General features: G+C 40.9%; 1 protein-coding gene across 1 annotated transcript in view; it reads right to left on the reverse strand.

Moving 5' to 3' along the window:
* Positions 1-20,351, reverse strand: part of TRAPPC9 (trafficking protein particle complex 9) — a 714,313-nt gene that overhangs the window by 250,277 nt on the left and 443,685 nt on the right. The window lies entirely within an intron of this gene.

Consider the following 20,351-nt stretch of genomic DNA (forward strand, 5'->3'; position numbering starts at 1 on the left):
AAAGATTTCCCGCAACTTAAGAGGGGCAAAGTATATCAAAATGCCAAGTGCTCCTGGGCTCAGAGGATTACGGAGACTGGTTCTGAACACGAGTGTGAACTCTAAGGAGTGGGTGTTGGCATCAGGTTCTCCTTGGGCCCGGGGTCCTGGGGACATGTGCTCACAGCCCAGCCATGCTTTTTACCAACCAAGTGGCCTTGGGAAGGTAACCTGAATTCTCCACACCTCGACATACACTGACGACTGGAACACCTGACTCTAAAGTCTGATCATCCCTGACTCTAAAGTCTGGTCATCTGCGTCATTCAAGGGTGCTGTGTCCAAGTCAGCATCCTCAGTTACCAGGTTCCACACTGGGTCCCGAAGTGTGGCGACGCGTGTCCTGCTTGTGTGTGTGTGCACACCCAGTGTGAGCTTCTCCCATGCGGGCACCTCTAGAACTGGGGCAGACACTGGGGGGTTATTCACCACCCTCTGAAGCCTCTACTCCTTTGTTTCCTCTCTTCTAGAGGTGACAAGTAAAATGCTCAAGTTCCCATTGTTCCTTGCAGGGACTGGTCCACATGGTGAAGTTCTAGCCAGTAAGGCACAGGCCCCTAGAGACTTTCCTTCCCAAATACAAACACCATGTCCTGGGAGAAGGCTTTTACCCTTCCGCCTTCCTCATTCCCCTTCCTTCCTCCCTAGAAGCAAGCAGGATGCCCAGAAGCTCAGTAACCATCAAGGACACTGAGGACAAAAACCACAGGCTGTGGCTGGCAGAGCAGGGTCGGGGGTGCTTGAGAGCCACATCCTTGAGTGGTCGTGGCAGCCCTGCACTGCCAGCCTCCCTCTAGCCATGTGAACTCCACGTGCAAAGTGGAAAAATCCAGCCCCACACACACCGTCTGTGTCCGTCATCATCTAATAGGTTAACGTTACAGTTGAATACTTGCCGAAAACTCATACGGTATCTCAGACACCAAGTATCACAGTCAGCACATAACAGGTCATCAATAAATGTCTGCTGAGCTCAGTGGATGGCTGCACCCACGACAGGACAGACAGAGATGACAGTAACTGAACAGAGGCCATTCTTCTTGGAAGAGCAGGGTAAACAGTTTTCATGGGGGGAGAAAACTAAGAGAAAAAGATCTGTGCTCTGGGTCATTATTAGCCTAGTGTGACTTCAAAACATGGCCTTCCAAAGGGCATTTGAATTCTCAAATGTATTTCTCCAAGTAGGAGGCAAGGCTTCGCTGGCTGTTAAAGGAAAGTCCGGTCAAAGGAAAGGGACAATCGCCTGTGACTTCATCACAACAGCCTTGGGGGTAGTCCGTGGAGCCCCAGCTGCGCTGAGACGGAGGCTCAGGAAAGGACAGGCATGCTGCTGTGATGCCTCAGGCCCTGGGTGCAGAGCTCGAAATCCCTGGCTTTTCCCGATAGATGTGGACCTCTATTCATTCCAAAGCCACACATGTCCTCGGCAATTCCCAGAGAGGGGAAGTGAGGCACAGGGGGTGCAGTGACAGGCCCAGAAATTCACGCACACACATATACACTCTCACACACGTGCACGCACGCACACACAAGTATGACTTTGTCAAAAGGACACAGGGCATCTGTGAAATATCAATTTTTCAGAACATGGGCATGTGACCTGCTCTCAGGGGGAAAGCGGCAGCATGTCACCATTTCTTTTTCTCTTTTTTTTTGACAGAGTCTCACTCTTGTCGCCCAGGCTGCAGTGCAGTGGCATGATCTCGGCTCACTGCAACCTTCACCTCCTGGGCTCAAGCAATTATCCTGCTTCAGCCTCCTGAGTAACTGGGATTATAGGTGCCCGCCACCATGCCCAGGTAATTTTTGTATTTTTAGTAGAGACGGGGTTTCGCCATGATGGCTAGGCTGGTCTCAAACTCCTAACCTCAGGTGATCTGCCCGCCTTGGCCTCCCAAAGTGTTGGGATTACAGGTGTGAGCCACGGCGCCCGGCCGTATGTCACCATTTATATCATGTAGCACAGCGTCAACAGGGTGCCGCACACCTTGAGATGACAGCTCCCATCAGTTGAGTCTGGGTTTTCTGGGTGGGGCTGTCTTCCCCAGAGGTTTGGCGCTTGGAAAACATTCATTAGCTCTGACAGCTGCCTACAAGAGGCCTCTTCGCTTAGCTCACAGAAAAATGAGCTTCCGAGAATGAAGATCTATTCCTCTGTTGTCATAACTTCATGAAATCTTTAATCACAGCAAAATCTTTCATCAGAAAAGGGAACTCGTAAAACATTTATCAGAGGAGGAAAATTGAAGTGATTTTTTAAAAGCCTGGAATAAAAGGTTCAAATATATTTTGTTTTCACTCACAGAATAGAGTGCTTAGGAAACGGCACAGGAATGAGCAGCATCGATACACAATGCATTTCTGTCCTCTTGCTCTTCTTTTTTCTGACTCACTGTCTGAGTGTGGGGGCGTCTGGATCTAGTGTTTCTATTCCTTCTAATTGTTGACATGATGATGTATTGGTGGAGCTTGGCTTCCTATCTGTTATTCATAAGTTTCCCTTCCCAGACTGCAGCAGCGGTTTGTGCCATCATAATGTCATTTATTCTATGTACCTTTCCATATGGCTCTGGATGCTTGGTTTTAAGGCTGATGCTCTGAGCATATGGTTTACCTTAATTCTTGTTTGCTTTTTGGGTTTGTTTACTTTCTGGACACATCTATCTGAAGTATGGGAAAATCCAAGAAAGCTTCCCGGAAGAGCTGAGACCAGGGCGAGTCTCTGAAGGGGACAGACACGTTTGCCTGGCTTAGAAGAGACAAGGGAACAAAGCCCCGGCAGCACGGAGGGGCCCAGTTATTTTGGGAATCTGGAATCAGGTTGAGTGTGGGAGACCAGGCTGCCAGCTGAAAAAAAGAAGTCCTTTTTCAGCAGAGAGAGCAGTTATGTATTAATAAAACCACTTTGATAACAGTGAGTGGACACTATATCCCAAATTGGATATTTTATTAATTATTTCATCCAACAAATACCTCCTGAGGAACTGAATGAGAAAGACAAGATCCCTACATTCATGGCTATTATACTCTTGTGAGGGAAAAGGGTGGGACTGACAGGGTTGTTTTAAAAAATAAAATTTGCTGTCATTTTTTATAAAATTAAAAAAAAAAAGTTGAGAAAGATTGTTGAATAAAAGATTAAGACACACAATCAATACCAGTCGTACACATCAACTAAAAACAATTACAATACAAACTTTTCGAGAAAATACATTTATAATAGCAACACAGTCCACAACGCAGGTAGAAATAAATCTAACAAAATATACGCATGATATTTATGTAAAAAAATTATAAATTCATGGAACAATATTAACAAAGAAAAATAAGTGTAGAGATGTACAGGCTGAGTATCCCTTATCTGAAATGTGTGGATCAGATGTGTTTCAAATTTTGGGTTTTTTAAGATTTTTGAATACTTGAATTATACTCATGAAGTGAGCATCCCAAATCCAAAAATCTGAGATGCAAAACACTCCAATGAACATTTCCTTCGAGCATCATGTCAGTGCTCAAAAAGTTTTGAATTTTGGAGCATTTCAAGTTTTGGGATGCTCAACCCACGTTATGTTCAAAGATGGAAAGACTTAATATTTTTAAAGAAGTTATCTCTTTCCAAATTTCTATAAACTCAGTGCAACTCAATAAGAAAAATCCCAGCAGGGTTTTGTTAAAACAATGATGTGGGAGGTTTCTGGAAGGAATCTGGCCTACTAGATGTCAGGAATTGTTATAAAGCTGTAATCATGAAGACAGTGGCACTTGGGGCAGTGACAGAGAAATGCGTTAGTGAAAGAAAAGATAGCCACAAAGGAGACCCATGAATATAAGGAAACTGGAGAGATGATTGTATTGGTGGTGTTGATTAATTAGGACAAGATTCATCAAATAGTTCTGGGAAAAATGATTAAGAAGGAAGACAGAAAATTAGATCCCTACCTCACATCATATATAAAAATAAATTCCAAACAGAATGAATAGCTAAATATACAAAAACAATATTTAAAAATCTTTAGAAAAAATATAGATGAACAGTTCATGACCTTGGAAAAAAGAAAGATTTCTCAAATGAGTTACAATACATATAAAATATAAGGGAAAAGAATAAAATGTTTGGCTGCATTAAAATTAAGAATTTTGGTACAACGAAAAACATCAAAAATCAAAGCAAAGACAAGCTTCATTTTTAATGTGTTGCAAATATATTTTCACAGGCATTTGCAACACATTAAATTGACTAAGGATTAGAATTCTCAATTTATAGAGAACTCCTATAAATCAATAAGAAAGAAATGACCCAATAGAAAATCAAGCAAAGGACAAGAACCAACAATTTAAAGTAGGGGAAACCCAATGACCAATAAACAAGAACAGAAGCTCAATCCAACTAGTAGTTAGAGAAATGGAAATAAACCTAAAAGTATTCTTTCTCACCCAACCTATTGGAAATATTTTTAAAGTGTCCCAGTACCAAGTGTTGGTCAAGCTATAGATCAATAGGAAATATGGGAATTCTTGTCACTGCTGGTAGGGATACAAATTGGTACAACTCCTTCAGAGAGAAAAAGTTTGACCTAACAATTCCATTTGTAGCTGCCTGTCTTGGATCAACACAGTTTGGCAAAAGGGCACATTCGAAAGTGTTCAATGCAACATTGTTTATAAAAGTAAAGAACTGCTTTTAACTAAGTGCAGATCAACTGGGGAGTAGATGCAGACATGCAATGGTCGAGTTATATGATGGAAACCTATGCAGAGGTGACAATGAATTTAAAAGAACTATATGCCCCACCACAAAGTTCAAGTTAAAACTCCTGGGTAAATAAGTTGCAGAAGATATCATACAATATATGTACATCAAATTTTTAAAATATGTTTTAAAATACTCGATATTGTCTATAAACATCAAATTTAAGAGTGGTCATTCATGCTAAGAGAGCGAGAGACACAGTGTGGAAGAATATACAGAGTTTTAACAGCATATTTTTATTTCTTTAAATTAAAAACATAAAAGCAAATACAGTGAAATATTAAAAATGGATGAGTCTGTATGGTAGACGAATTGATACCTCCTAGACCTTTATTTATGTTTCTTTTACTTGAAATGTCTTATAAAAAGTTACTTTTAAAGTCACTTAGAATACTGTGTTAGCCTGGGATCCCCCCAGAAAGCAGAGCCTGAGAAAAAGGGTTTGCACAGAGCTAGTGCTTAGGGAAGGGATGCCAGGAAGCAGGTAGAGTGGGCAGAGTGGGGCAGCGGAGGAAAAGGCGATGACAGAGGGCACGTTGCTATGCTTCACTGAGCTGGCGGCCCTGTGGGCAGCTGGGGCTCAATCATCGTCCTTCTGTGGAGCTGAGGGGACTGTGCTTCACACTGTGTGCCTGAGGCACAGAAGAGGAAATAATTGCTCTCCCAACTCTTTCCCTCACTAGTCAAGCTTTCCCCAAGAGGGGTCAATTCTCTCACACTTCATCCATGAATTGTGCAGAGAGACTACCCATGGCCACCCAAACCTACAGCCTCAGAGAAGGCAGTTACAATATTCCAGAAAGCAAGAGACGCTCAGCACCGCTAAGGTAAGGTGCTGTCAGGTGACACCTGAATAAATTTGGTTGCCACGACAATAGCTAGTCTAAAAGTGGGCTACTATATGAGGCAGGGCAGAAGACATGTATGACACAAATATTTTTTAAAATTAAGTGAATCTCTTGACAACATTAACAAAGATGTTTTAAAATGACTTCAGATTTGATGGCAAACAAGAGCCTCTCTGAAGAAATGATGTTTCAGTTAGGAATCCAACGATAAGAAAGCAATCATGTGATGGTCTTGGAGGATAGCTTTCCAGAGAGAATGAGCAGTTAATGCAAAAAATCGTAAGGCATAGTGTGATCAAGGAACAGAACAAGCAGAGAGTGGTGTAGGAGTAAAAACAGAGGAAAGGTCATGGGAAAATATTCATATTTCATTCCAAGCATAATGGAAGCTATTTTGAGAGTTTTAAGCAGATGAGTGACATGAATTGGTTTGTGTTAAAAAAAAAAAAAAAAAAAGGTGAGTTCCAATTCTGGAAAAGATGCAGTAAGCACAATCTACCCTGTCTCTCCCACTGAATGCAACTATAAATCATAGATAGAATGCACTGAGCTGAAGATGAAGACTCAAAAAATAAATGTTAGAAGGTGGATCACAGTAGGAGCCAGAAACTGAAGTTATTCTGAACTGGCAGTGAGCTGCATCTCTCTCCAGTACCACCAGGCCTCAACTGAAAGGCAGCACGGAGTCCAGAGGCATGCCCTGGGTATAGCCAGACAGAGCTCCAAGGGCAGCCTCTCTTCCTGGTCCAACAAGTGGGAAAAGGCACTATGAAGGGCCACAGAAAGTAGGAGAATCCTTGAGTCTTTTCCTTTTTTTCTTCCCTTTTCTCCCAGCCCAGCCTCAAAGCAAACCACAGGAGATAATGACACCAGAGCAGTCTTGGCGGGACAGGCCACACACCTCCCTGATACAAACCACCTCACTGACCCAGAGAGCTGAGGTCCCAAAACCATGGGGCCAGTTTGCATCACTCTGATTTCCTTCTCTGCGCCTCTGGGCAGTCCGTCCTCCATGTAGACACACAGAGGGGGAAGCTCTCATCCTGGCTTTGTAGCAGGCACATAGGGATAGGAGTCCCCAGTACCTTGGGAATATTTCAGAAAGGAGATTGACTCAGAGAGCAAATAAAGTCATGCATGACCTCCTAAGCTCACCAGGGAGCTAAGCTTGAGAGAAATCAGACCCTCAAGAGCAAACCATGGGTTTTGATAACTGTTCCCCAGGCAAGAATGCTGACGGGAACTCACATGAGGCTGATCCAAGGAGCACCACAAATGCTTTGAAACTGGAACTGCAGCACAGCCTCCAAAAGGTACTCTGCTTAAAAAAAAAAAAAGTACCAACACTTTCCTCAGTATTCAAACAAGACCCCAATGGTTCCCGATATTACAGTCAAGATGTCCAGAATACGATCTAAAATAACTCAACACAGAAAGAATAAGGAAAAATATCAAGTCACGAGGAAAAAGCAAATAACAGACAATAACTTGAAGATGACTGTCTTATTAGAAAGAGACTTTAAATGCATTCCAAGAAGTGACCATACTTGAAACAAGTGAAAAGATGGAAAATCTCAGCAAAAAAAGAAAAAAGAAGATATAAAAAAGAACCAGAAAAACTTAAGCAAAAAAAGAAAAAAAGAAAAATTCACCAGATGGTGAATTATCTTAGTAACTGAGAGGACAAGTACACATAAAATCAAAAAGAATATAAGATAAACAAAATTACCATTGACCACCCAGACCTCACTAATACTGAGAGAACATTCCACCCAAAAGCAGCAGGATACTCACTACCCAAGTGTACATGCAATATTACCAACAATCACATTCCAAGACCACGGGTCAGGGAGGGGGACTCTAACAACTGTAAAATGAAAATCACACAATGTGTTTTTGGGACCACTAAGGAATTAAACAAGTCAATACGAAGACAGATTAACAAATCATCCAATGGAAACAACAGGGAAAAAAAAAACAGAAAAAAAAAATACTCTTATGGGACAACAAAACGTCTAAAAATCACGTCACAGGAGACTAAGAAGCAAAGAAGAAAATAACACGCCATTTTTACATAAATAATGGCCGCACCCCCCAAAAAAAATTTGGCAAACGACATAAACAGACTCAGAACCCAGAAAGGTTTTTGCTTTTGTTGCCGTTGTTATTTTGTTTGTTTGCTTTTGAGACAGAGTCTCGCTCTGTCACCCAGGTTGGAGTGCAACGGCGCGATCTCGGCTCACTGCAACCTCTGCCTCTGGTTTCAAGCAATTCTCCTGCCTCAGCCTCCTGAGTAGCTGGGATTACAGACACACGTCACTACACCCAGCTAAATGTTTTTTATGGTATTTTTAGTACAGACGGGTTTTTGCCACGTTGGTCAGGCTGCTCTCCAATGGCTGACCTCAGATGATCCAACTGCCTCTGCCTCCCAAAGTGCTGGGATTACGGGTGTGAGCCACCATGCCGGGCCCAAAACCTATTTTTTTTTTTTAACCTTGCCTGGAAACATAATCAAACTGCAGAAAGCTAAAGAACAGAAGCCACCTGGAAAGCTGCCAGAGCAAATAATGCATCCTGCACAGGGGAACAATGCATTCTACACAGAGGAGACAATGCATCCTACACAGAAGAGACAATGCAGTCTACCCAGGGGAGACAGTGCATCCTACACAGAGGAGACAATGCATCCTACACAGAGGAGACAATGCATCCTACACACGGGAGACAGTGCATCCTACACAGAAAAGACAGTGCATCCTACACAGAGGAGACAGTGCATCCTACACAGAGGAGACAATGCATCCTACACAGAAAAGACAGTGCATCCTACACAGAGGAGACAGTGCATCCTACACAGAAAAGACAGTGCATCCTACACAGAAGAGACAATGCATCCTACACACGGGAGACAGTGCATCCTACACAGAGGAGACAGTGCATCCTACACACAGGAGACAATGCATCCTACACACAGGAGACAATGCATCCTACACAGAAGAGACAATGCATCCTACACACAGGAGACAGTGCATCCTACACAGAAGAGAAAATGCATCCTACACACAGGAGACAATGCATCCTACACAGAAGAGACAATGCATCCTACACACAGGAGACAATGCATCCTACACAGAAGAGACAATGCATCCTACACACAGGAGACAATGCATCCTACACAGAGGAGACAATGCATCCTACACACAGGAGACAATGCATCCTACACACAGGAGACAATGCATCCTACACACGGGAGACAGTGCATCCTACACAGAAGAGACAATGCATCCTACACACAGGAGACAATGCATCCTGCACACGGGAGACAATGCATCCTACACACAGGAGACAATGCATCCTACACACAGGAGACAATGCACCCTACACACGGGAGACAGTGCATCCTACACACAGGAGACAATGCACCCTACACACGGGAGACAGTGCATCCTACACACAGGAGACAGTGCATCCTACACACGGGAGACAATGCATCCTACACAGAGGAGACAATGCAGCCTACACACGGGAGACAGTGCATCCTACACACAGGAGACAATGCATCCTACATACGGGAGACAATGCATCCTACACAGGGGAGACAGTGCATCCTACACATGGGAGACAATGCATCCTACACAGAGGAGACAATGCATCCTACACACGGGAGACAATGCATCCTACACACGGGAGACAATGCATCCTACACACGGGAGACAATGCACCCTACACACGGGAGACAGTGCATCCTACACACAGGAGACAATGCATCCTACACACGGGAGACAATGCATCCTACACACAGGAGACAGTGCATCTTACACAGGGGAAATGAAACAACAAATTTTTCTAAAGTCCGAAGGATCCTCATAAAAAACCATGGAGGCCTGTAATCCCAGCATTTTGGCAGGCAGAGGCAGGTGCACCACAAGGTCAGGAGATCGAGACCATCCTGGCTAACACGGTAAAACCCCGTCTCTACTAAAAATACCAAATCAAAATTAGCCGGGCGTGGTGGTGGGCGCCTGTAGTCCCAGCTACTCGGGAGGCTGAGGCAGGAGAATGGCGTGAACCTGGGAGGCAGAGCTTGCAGTGAGCCAAGATTGTGCCACTGCACTCCAGCCTGGGCAACACAGCGAGACTCCATCTCGAAAAAAAAAAAAAAAAAAAACCTGGAGGACAGAGAAAGTGAATCATTTTTAAAATGCTGAAAGAACAGAATGCCAACTCATAAGTCCATATCCACGAACGTACCTTTCAGGAATAAAAGTAAGTAAAGACATTCACAGATAAAGGAAAATTAAGAATGTCAGTCATCAGTATAACTTTTCTAAAAGAACTGGTAAAGAAAGTCCTTTAAACAAAAGGTGAATAACAATACAGGGAAACTTGAACACTAAGAAAAAAGAGCAACAAAAATGGTAAATATCTGGCTAAAATGTAATTTCCTATTAAGTTACTTAAAAGATATATGATGAGCTGGGCACGGTGGCTCACGCCTGTAATCCCAGCACTTTGGGAGGCCAAGGTGGGCGGATCACGAGGTCAGGAGATTGAGACCATCCTGGCTAACACAGTGAAACTCCGTCTTTACTAAAAATACAAAAACAAAAGTAGCCAGGCATGGTGGCAGGTCCCTGTAGTCCCAGCTACTCGGGTGGCTGAGACAATGGCCCAGCTACTCGGGTGGCTGAACCCGGGAGGCAGAGCTTGCAGTGAGCCTAGATTGCACCACTGCACTCCAGTCTGGATGACAGAGCAAGACTCCGTCTCAAAAAAAAAAAAGAAAAAGAAAAAAAAAAGAAAGATATATGATGATTACAAACAAAAATTATAACATTGGGTTTACAGTGTATACAGATGTAATACATTATACAACTAAGACATGGGAAGGGAAAGATAAAAGAGCCTATATCTGAGATTCCACCAAGTGATAAAATACTATTTCTAAGTCAACTGTGAAAATCTAAAAGCACTTATTATACTCCCTAGAGAAAACACTAAAACAGCTCTACAAAGAGATAAAGTTAAAAGCACAATGCTTAAAAAAATCAAATAATTTCAAAGAACATAGAAAAGGAGAAATAGAACAATAAACAACAGAGGAATAAACAAAAGACAAACCAAAAATAAAATGATAGACCTCAATTCAAACACACAAAGAATTACATTAAATACAAATTACCTAGTCCCATTAATAGACAGAGATTGCCAGAATACATTTAAACAAAAAAGCACTCAGCTATATGCTATCTATAATAAATCCACTCTAAATATAATGGTATAGATACGTTAAAAGTAAAAGAATTATACCAAGAAAACACTAATCAAAAGAATACTGGACTGTTACATTAACATCAGACACTTAAAGAGGAGCATTACATAATGATAAAAGCATTAATTCACCAAGAATACACAATAATTATTAATGCGTATGAACCTAACTACAGAGTTTCAAAACACATGAAATAAAAAAGAAAACTGAAAGGATAAATGGACAAAATCACAATTAAGAGATTTCAACACTCTTCTCTCAGTAATTGACAGAACACAGACATGAAATCAATAAAGACATAAAAGTAATAACCACCACCAACCACTTCATACTGATTGATACTTAGTGAACACTCCACTCACCAAGAGCAGAATAAACACACTTCTCAAGTGCACAGCAACACTCAACAACGTAGACCATATTCTAGGCCACAGAAAAAATCTTGAACTCATTTAAAATATAAAGCATACAAAGTATGTTCTCTGACCAAAACAGAATTAACCTAGAATTCAATGGCAGAAGGAAAGCTAGAATATCTCCAACTATCTAGAAATTTAATCAACGCACTTCAAAATAACCCACTGTTCAAAGAGGAAGCCCCAATAGAAATAAAATACTTTGGAGTGAACAAAAATAAAATATGATATATCAAAATTCTGTGACTGGAGCTAAAGCAGTACTTAGAGACAAATCTATATCATTAAGTGATTATATAAGAAGAAAGAATGGCTTCAAATCAGTAAGCCTATCTTCTATCTTAAGAAACCGGAAAAACATGGTACTGGTACCAGCACAGAGATATAGACCAATGGAACAGAACAGAGGCCTCGGAAATAACACCACACATCTACAACCATCTGATCTTTGACAAACCTAACAAAAACAAGCAATGGGAAAAGGATTCCCTATTTAATAAATGGTGCTGGGAAAACTGGTTAGCCGTATGTAGAAAGCTGAAACTGGATCCTTCCTTACATGGTATAAAAAAATTAACTCAAGATGGATTAAAGACTTAAATGTAAGACGTAAAACCATAAAAACCCTAGAAGAAAACCTAGGCAATACCATTAGGGACATAGGCATGGGCAAAGACTTCATGACTAAAACACCAAAAGCAATGGCAACAAAAGCCAAAATAGACAAATGGGGTCTAGTTAAACTAAAGAGCTTCTGCACAGCAAAAGAAACTACCATCAGAGTGAACAGGCAACCTACAGAATGGGAGAAAATTTTTGCAATCTACCTATCTGACAAAGGGCTAATATCTAGAACCTACAAAGAACTTAAACTAATTTACAAGAAAAAAACAAACAATCACATCGAAAAGTGGGCAAAGGACATGAACAGATACTTCTCAAAAGAAGACATTTATGCAGCCAACAGATATATGAAAAATGCTCATCATCACTGGCCATCAGAGAAATGCAAATCAAAACCACAATGAGATACCATCTCACGCCAGTTAGAATGGCGATCATTAAAAAGTCAGGAAACAACAGATGCTGGAGAGGATGTGGAGAAATAGAAATACTTTTAGACTGTTGGTGGGAATGTAAATTCATTCAACCATTGTGGAAGACAGTGTGGCAATTCCTCAAGGATCTAGAACTAGAAATACCATTTGACCCAGCGATTCCATTACAGGGTATATACCCAAAGGATTATACATCATGCTACTATAAAGACACATGCACACATATGTTTATTGTGGCACTATTCACAATAGCAAAGACTTGGAACCAACCCAAATGTCCATCAATGATAGACTGGATTAAGAAAATGGGGCACATGGCCGGGCGTGGTGGCTCACGCCTGTAATCCCAGCACTTTGGGAGGCCAAGGCGGGCGGATCACGAGGTCAGGAGATCGAGACCATCCTGGCTAACACGGTGAAACCCCATCTCTACTAAAAATACAAAAAAATTAGCCAGGCGTGGTAGCGGGCGCCTGTAGTCCCAGCAACTCTGGAGGCTGAAGCAGGAGAATGGCGTGAACCCGGGAGACAGAGCTTGCAGTGAGCCGAGATTGCGCCACTGCACTCCAGCCTGGGCGACAGAGCAAGTCTCCATCTCAAAAAAAAAAAAAAAAAAGAAAGGAAGAAAATGGGGCACATATACATCGTGGAATACTATGCAGCCATAAAAAAGGATGAGTTTATGTCCTTTGCAGGGATATGGATGAAGCTGGAACCCATCATTCTAAGCAAATTATTGCAAGGACAGAAAACCAAATATCACATGTTCTCACTCACAGATGGGAGTTGAACAATGAGAACGCATGGACACAGGGAGGAGAACATCACACACCAGGGCCTGTCGGGGGGTGGGGGGCTGGGAGAGGTATAGCATTAGGAGAAATACCTAACATAAATGACCAATTGACGGGTGCAGCACACCAACATGGCACATGTATACATATGTAACAAACCAGCACACTGTGCACATGTACTCTAGAACTTAAAGTATAATAATAATAATAAAAAGAAACTAGAAAAAGAACAAATGCTTAAAGGAAGCATAAGAAGGAGATAATAAAGGGCAGAAATGAATTAAAATGAAAGCAGACAAATAGAAAAATATCAATAAACTAAAAAACCAATTCTTTAAAAAGATCAATATAATTGTAAACCTCTAGCCACAATTACAAAGGAAAAAGGAGAGAGAACACAAATAACCAGTATCATAAATAAACGAGGGAATACCACTTCAGCCGCAGACATTAGAAGGACAATAAGGAAATACTACAAACGGCTCTACTCACATAAATGTGACAACTCAGATGAAATGGACCAGTTTCTTGGAAGTCACAAACTACAGAAATCCATCCAAGAAAGCACGTATCCACTGCTAGTAGTGATGGAAAATGGTACTACCATTCTGGAAAACAGCTTGGCAGTTTCTTACAAAGTGAAAAACCCATCATATAATCCAGTAATCCCAGTCCTAGGTATTTACCCTAGAGATACGAAAAGTTAAATTGGTAGCCTGAAAAGTCCTATATGTATTAAATAAATTAAATGTATTGTTTTGCAAATCATTCTGAAAAGGAAATCTCTATGCCCAGATTGTTTGCTTATGCATTCTACCAGGCATTTCAAAAAGAAACAATTCTATATAATCTCTCCCAGAAAACAGTAGAAGAAACACTTCTCGAAACGTTTTATGAGGCCAGCATTATCTAACACCAAAACTAGACAAAGACAGAAGAAAAAACGACCACAAATACCCTTCATACCAATGATCCTCAACAAAGTTTTGATACCGAAAAAGCATCTGACAAAACTCAAATTTCATTCATGATTTAAAAAAAAAAAAAAACACTCAACCATTAATAGAAAAAAAACCCCTTAATCTTCAAAAATATGAATGCTAAAAAGTACAGAATTCAGATGAATAAAACCAAAGACCCACACAAACGGAAGTGTATGCAGTGCTCTCAGACCGGAAGGTGCAACATATGTACCAATTTTTCCCAAGTTAATCCATAGATTTAACAAAATTCCAATCAAAATCCTAGAATGACACTGTAGACGTAGACAATCTTATCTGAAGATTAATATGGAAATACAAAGAAACAATAGACAAAACAATTAAAAATTAAAGAAAAAAACACTGAGGACTCAAAGTTTTAGAGGATTTTACCCAATTTTCATAGTAAAAGACTTACTATAAGGTAGACTAACATAGTAGTAAAGACTTATTCTAGGGTACACTAATATAGTAGTAAGGACTTACTACAAGGTACACTAATCAGGACAGTGTTTGTATTGGTGAAAGAATATCCACGTAGTTCTCTGGAGCAGAGTAAAGTGTCCAGAAATAGAATTACAGAGATACGGTCATTTTATTTTTGACTAAGAAGAGAATTCAGTGGAGAAGAGATAATCCATTCAACAAACAGTATTGAGACAACTGGATTCCACTTGTCAAAAAAAAAATAGTGAAAGAAATTTAAACTTCACAATTTATACAAAAGTTACTCAGAACACACAGGTAAATGCAATACAAAACTATATGATTTTACAAGAAAACATAAAAGAAAAAAAAGCATAACCAAAAGTAGAATCCATAGAAGGAGAATTAGATTCATTAAAATTAAAAATATCTCTCTGTGAAAGACACTGTCAAATGAATGAAAAAGTTATGGAATTCAAGAAAACATGTACAAATTACATATCAGATAAAGGACTTGTATCTATAATATATTAAAAAAAACTTTTGAAACTCAACATTAAGAAAATGAAAAACCTAATAAAACACTGGGCAAAAAGACTTAAAAAGGTACTTTACCAAAAAGCCAGAAAGACAACAAATAAGCACATGAAGAAAGGATCAATGTCTTTCTCACTAAGAAAGCACAAATTAGGCCGGGTGCAGTGACTCATGCCTGTAATCCCAGCACTTTGGGAGGCTGAGGCAGGTGGATCACCTGAGGTCAGGAGTTTGAGACCAGCCTGGCCAACACGGTGAAACCCTATCTCTGCTAAAAATACAAAAAACTAACTGCGTGCGGTGCTGTGCGCCTATAGTCCCAGCTACTCAGGAGGCTAAGGCAGGAGAATCGCTTGAACCTGGGAGGCACAGGTTGCAGTAAGATGAGATCGCACCACTGTACTCCAGCCTGGGTGAAAGAGTGAGACCCTGTCACACACACACACAAAAGTGCAAATTAAAACCACAGGACGATACCACTACATGCCTATTAAAATGGGTAGAAAAGTTTTTGAAAACTGACAATACCACACGCTGATGAGGAAACAGAGCACTTCTCCACTGCTAGTAGAGATGGAAAATGGTACTACCACTCTGGAAAACACCTTGGCAGTTTCTTACAAAGTTGAATAGTGAAAAATACATCATATAATCCAGCAATCCCAGTCCTAGGTATTTAACCTAGAGAAATGAAAAACTTAAATTCACAAGAATCACTCTACGTGAGTATTTACAGCAGCTCGATTCATAATCACAAAAAGCTGGGAACAGCCCCAATGTCCTTTAAACAGTGAATGGATCCACAGGTCGTGATGTACCTGCACAACAGAAAGCAACCCAGAAATAAAAAGGATTAAACTGTTGATAGACTCAGTAACACAGACAGATCTCAGAATGCAGAATGAAAGAAGTCACTCCAAGAAAGGAACATACAGTAGTATTCCATCTATAAGACATTCTGGAAAAGCCAAACTACAGAGATGGAAAATAGATCAGCATCGCCACAAGTGAGGGGTGGATGCAGAGCATGATTCTAAGTGGCAGTGTGGTGAACTGTTGGGGGTACTGGAACTGTTCTTTGTCCTGACTGTGATGGATACACCAAGCTATTTGTGTTGCTCATAAAAGTCAGAACTCAAAAAATTGTGCACGAAAAAAGTTCATTTTACTCTATGTTAATTTAAAAAATATTTAAATCAATGCAATTACAAAAACAAACATCATGATGAGCTTGAAGGACCACAGTGCGTTAAGTTTACTCCAATACTGGACTTGTTACTTAATGGCTATAACATCATCAGCAAGTCATTTAATTTCTCTGAGTGTCAGTTTCCCCAGTCCTCCAATGGGGATAGCAATGCCTATGTTATGGAATTATTAGGAGGCTCCAGTGAAAAAAAGTAAGTGAAAGTGCTTTGTAAAATCACAAGAAGAATACCACCATAAATATGGGGGGGGGGTGTGATTATTATTAGCTTGGTTGCTGTCAGCGAAACTGCAAAACCTGCCAGCCAATGACTCAATATTGACTCAGCTAAAAATGAGTACCCGCCAAGGTCCAGCATGTCTAAAAACCATAGCACCGTGACTAGAAATCAAGTGGGACTCTCTTTTCCCCAAGTCTGATAGGTATCTCCAAGGCCTGCCAGGGTCCAGACACCAATGTTTGCCCACTCCCAGGAGTGTACTAAAGGGAATCAACACAAAACTAAAACAGGTAGGGATGGCCACCCACACCTGTGCTCAAATTCACGTGATCTTTTAAAATTCTATAAGCCTGTCAATCTTCTTAATCGGTCTTCTTTCCAGAATAGGTAGTCAATATGAGACTGGAGAGCTTTTTCACATTTTAAGAAAGCCAGGGAGCCTAATTCAATCTGAAGTCCTGCGAAAACACAGAACAAAGAATCATAGGGTTTTCTGCTGATGTAACCTCACGCTTACCTCTGCCACACTGCTATGGAGCTTCCTGATCTCACAGAGGACTATGAATGACTGCCCATCTACCAGATCAGGGTTTCTGAAACATAGCACACCAACCACCAAAAACCAAATCCTCAGCCCTAGACAAGACTCAATGAGTCAAAACCTCTAGCAGTGACACCCAGGGACTCTGACCTTCTCTGAATTTGGGCTTCACTGTGCAAGTTGAACCTGCAGAGTAGGAAGACACTGAAATTTCGATGGGGAAGGAACACCAGCACACAGCACCAGCACGTGAAACACAGCAGCGTGGACACCAGTCAGGGAAGGTTCCGAAAGGAAGTGGCCCCTGCACTCACAAAGGCACTGAGTATGATTCTAAGCAGCAGCCTGCTGAAGTTTTGGGGGTAAACAAGCAGGTCTACTAGGGAAAGGGCTCTCCAGACACTGTGAACAGTGTGTGCAAAGGTCTCAAGCTAAATCAGCACTGCTTATTGGGAGGGAACTTCCAGGACCTTCCTCACAGGAGTGAGGAAACGTGGGTTTTGGGAAGACAAGGGAGAAGGGCTGGGTCGAATTATAGGAAGTTTTGGGTACCAAGCTCTAGAACTGGAACTTGACCTACAGATGATGGGAATCACTAAAAGACATTAAGAAAATAGAGGAAAAGGTCTTAGCCAAGGATGGTGGTACACACCTGTTGTTCCAGCTACATGGGACGCTGAAATAGAAGGATCTCTTCAGCCCAGGAGGTTGAGGCTGCAGTGAACCATGATCACACTATTGTATGCTAGTCTGGGTGACAGTGAGACCCTGTCTAAAAAAAAAAAAAAAAAGAAGGAGGAGGAGGAGGAGGAGGAGGAACAGGAGGAAGAGGAAGGAAAATGTCATGTATGTGTTTTAGAATACTTTGGCATCTACTGAGAGAAATAATTGAAAAGGAAGAAATTGAAGGTAAAGTGGCTTTGAAAAGTTGTCACAACTATTCAAGAAAGAAATTAGGAGGCTTGTCCTGGGGGACAAAGGTGACAAGCCTGAGTCAACACATGGCTATTCAAGTACAAATAACAGGTTTGGTGGCAGATGGGAATGTGGGGGCATTTCCCCATCAATGACTGACAAGCAACCCAGTCTTTGTGAAGCGTCGCTGAAGCTTTACGTTATTGAAGACAGGAAGGATAACTGTTTCTAACTTTTTAGTTAGTAAACTTTAAATATCATTTTTAAATCTTCCCTTAAGAGAAACAATTTGGAATGGCTGGAATCAAAAAGATAAATATAATAACAAATACTGGCAAGAATGTGCAGAAATCAGATACTCGTACACTATGGGAATGCAAAATGGTGCAACCGCTTTGGAAAACAATCGGGCAGCTCCTTAAACTATTAAAACATAGAGTTATAATATGATCCTGCAATTCCGCTCCTAGGTTTATACCCAAGAGAAATGAAAACATGCATCCACACAGAAACTTACACACGAATGTTCATAATAGCATTATTCACAATAGCAGAAAAGTGCAATCAACCCAAACGTCTGTCAACTAATGAACAAAATATATTATATCAATTCAACAGAAAATTATTCAGCAAAAAGAAATAACATACTTATATGTAATTGTGGTCGAATCTTGAAAACAACACGCCAAGTGAAAGAGGTTAGTCACATGTTGTTTCCATGTATATGAAATACCTAGAGTAAGTAAATCTAGAGAGACAGAAAGTAGATTAGCGGTAGATTAGTGGTTGCCTAGGGTGAGGGAGGGAAGTAGGGAAAAAGAGAATGACAGCAGCAGGAACAGGGTTTCTTCTGGGAGGATGAAACGGGAGGATGAAACGGGAGGATGAAAAGTTTTAAAATCAGATTGTTGTGATGGCTGAACAACTCTGAATATACTAAAATGTTGAATTATACAGTTTAAGTGGGTCAATTATGTGGCACGTAAATTATATTTCAATAAAGCTATTTAAAAAGAAGACCATTTGAGATCCTGAGTGTACAGGAAGCAGGGTCGCCCAGGAACTGGGGGAAGAGATCCACCAAACACAGTCATGGCGCACACAGCAATGTTTCATTTCCCAACCGACCCACACGCAGTGCCACAGTTGAACAAACAGTTGAAGCTTTGTTACACTGTCTAATTTGTGCCCCCGAGGGATCACTGGTTAAAGAGGAGAGCCATGACGAACGCACGTTAATGAGGGACATAACAATAACTCCGCAATTGTGCCTCCGGGTGACAGTTACCAGGTCTCTTGAGTTGCATTCATCTAATCAAAATCCATTTGCAGCACATCAAGACATTTGTAAGGCCTCAAAATGCAACGTTTAAAACACAACGTATAATGATGATTATGTCCAATTTTGCTTTTTGTTTTCTGGGAATTAAGAAAATCCAAATTCACAAGAAATTATTTGTAGAAAAGTACTTGCAAATAACAACCTGAAATCATGTTTCATGCATCACCATTTGGAAATTAAACTCTACAGTGATTAAACAAAGAAACGAAGAGAACTTTAAAAATGTAAAATGCAAGAATTCCAAACATAAGTTTGAAAAGAAACTGACTGATGATGTTGAACAATCTACCTTTCAACATACATTCAATCCCCAAACCAAGTATGGTATGCTTGTTTTTAATTGATGTTTATAAATCAGGCTTTGAAATATATTAAAAAGTATACAGTGCTTATTAATACAAAATCTTTAAATCTGTTCTTAATATTACTATTTTAAAATGAACTTTAATATTTAGTCATATACCAATCTAAAATACAATATAGATCACATAAAATTCTTGCTTTTAATAGTAATATGCATCAGTAAAACATAAAATAGGTCCTCTCAAGACAGACCTGTGAGCACACACAGAATACTGTGAGGTCATTCACTAGGAGAGGGTGCAGCTGCTTGGATAACAAGTGGGTGACACATGGAACCTGGGAGCACTAGTTATGGAGTCAGTGTCAGTCCAGACAGAATATCAACCTGCTTCTGTCTTGTGGAGGCTGGGTCCCAGTTCCTGCCCTGCACAGAGCTACAATATAGTAATAATAGGAATGGCAACAAAATGTGTGTTCACCATCTCAGGGCACACAAGCCAACAGGTGAGGGATGGGATGAAACAGATACATTGAATTGTTAAGTTCCTTTCCAACAAGAGGGCCTATGAATTGACCATGATGGCAATTTCAGGGCAGGGGGTGCTGTGTGGAGCCTGTGACACGGGTTCCAACTTGTTCTCCAGCCTCCTTTTCTCACAAAAGCAGGTCTCAGTGCAGATCTCGCAGCATCTCTTCTTCA

The sequence above is a fragment of the Theropithecus gelada genome, chromosome 8 (genome assembly GCF_003255815.1).
Source record: "Theropithecus gelada isolate Dixy chromosome 8, Tgel_1.0, whole genome shotgun sequence".
NCBI classification, from domain to species: Eukaryota; Metazoa; Chordata; class Mammalia; order Primates; family Cercopithecidae; genus Theropithecus; species Theropithecus gelada.